Here is a 2038-nt window from a genome sequence, read left to right as displayed (position 1 = left end):
GGCCAAGTGGTTCTCCAGATTTCTTGGCATAACTTGGTAAGCACATCTATGGCAGCATCTGTTGTTGAAATATATCAATTAATAGACCATCAATTCCTGGGGCCTTATCTTTTGCCAATTCTTTCAAAGCAGTTTGAAGTTCCTTCATCACAACAGGCTCTTGCTCATATGTTCTTTCATGAAATTCTTCTGTATCTGCCAATTCCTTTTGCTATAATAACTCTGTATACTCTTTGTTACCCTTTATTCTGCATATTATTCAGTAGACCTTCAGTTCTTTTTTCACTCTTAATCATTCTTTATTTGGAATCTTGGTTTCCTCCTTCCTGAAATGTACTTGTTCCTAAAGGCTCAGTTTCAGAAACCCCTCTATGGGATTCTTTGGCATTTAGGACTGACCTCCATAACAGTTAAGGATAAGATGGGGCTTTAGTTTGGTTTTTTTATTAATTAGGAGACAAAGGTTGGCAAAGACTCACAAAATACAAAGCTACAGTATCTTGAGATTTCTCATAGGCAAATTTTCTTGCCTAAGAGACCGTCTATAGATGTATTTCTAACTGACTTAGAAACCTGACCTTCACAAGTGCCCTTCAGATCTGTCATTTGGTAAATGCCTTGTGGGAGAGGTGAGCTCTGAAGAAGAGCCTGGTCAGCTTCATCTCCCATAGTGAAGGAGGCTAATGGCATTGTTTTTTGTTGGTCTCTTCTGGGTTTGGCATGAACTGTCTCCCAAACTCTAACTAGCTGCTGGGAAGTGGTAGCCTACAAGACAGGACCAGGCACCAGATTGGAATAACCCAGCTAAGGTACTAGACCTTTCCTTATTTTTTTAATCATGCTGTGTTTTTCTGGAAAGGATTGCATCAGGGACACAACCTGTCTCTATACCTTTTCAATCTATATGCAGATCATTTGGGAAGCAGGGCTTAATGAGAAGGAATGTGCCATCTGGACTGGAGGCAGACTCGTCAACATCCTGTGTTAGGCAGATGACACAACCTTGTTTGTTGAAACAGGAGGATTTGAAGCACTTGCTGAGAAGGTCAAGGACTGTAGTCTTCAACATGGATTGAAGCTCAACATCAAGAAAAAGATTCTCATCACTGAGCGAACTGGCAGTACCATAATAGATGGAGAAGAGATTGAGGTTGTAAACAGCTTCAGATTGTTTGGCACCACAATGAACACTTTTAGCACCAGCAGTCAGGATAATCAAAAGATGAATTGCACTGGAAAAATCTGTTGTCAGGGACCTCTCCCAAGTACTGAAATGCAGTGATGTCAGTCTAGAGACTAAGGTGTGCCTAATCCAGGCCATGGTCTTTGCAATTACTTGCTATGCACAATTACTAAGGATGACAGAAGAATCAATGCAAATTGTAGTAATGGAGAAGAGTCTTGAACATACTATGGACCACCAAGAAAACAAATAGGTCTCTCTTGGAGAGGGTGAAACCATGTTTCTCCTTGGAGGCTAGGATTTTGAGGTTTCATATCACATACTTTGGGCACATGGCCAAAAGAGACCGATTCTTGGAAAAGGACATCATGCTCTGAAGGGTGGAGGGACAGTGCAGGAAAGGAAGACCCTGGATGAGATGGATTGATACAGTTACTGGGGTTTCATGTGTCAGAAATAGTGAGACTGGCTCAGTATAGGGAGGGTTCATAGCTGCTATACATAGGGTTGCTGGCGACTCGACAGCACCTAACAAGGTACTACTTGGGTTTTGATGCCTGAGATCTTTTACTTTCATATTTAAGTTATCTTGAAACTCTTTCAGCCTCATTTCATATACCTGCCTGAGATGGACACCTGATCTATAACCATTGGAAGATCTTTATGAATCCTCCATGTTATCAGGGGATCAAAAGGTAATAGGCAAGAGAAGACCCCTTCTCCAAGACCAGGGGAGATGAGTTAAAATGCCAGTATAAAAATATGCAGATCCAATGCAGTATACATTATTGAACCCATGTTTCTCAGTCTCCCCCCAACTCTGAGGTCTGTCCTGTTTTACAACAGTGGCACCAT

Source organism: Elephantulus edwardii, unplaced genomic scaffold (assembly GCF_000299155.1).
Source record: "Elephantulus edwardii isolate Elephantulus edwardi_28Jun2011 unplaced genomic scaffold, EleEdw1.0 scaffold00093, whole genome shotgun sequence".
Lineage (NCBI taxonomy): Eukaryota > Metazoa > Chordata > Mammalia > Macroscelidea > Macroscelididae > Elephantulus > Elephantulus edwardii.
Note: the sequence above shows the minus strand (reverse complement) of the source record.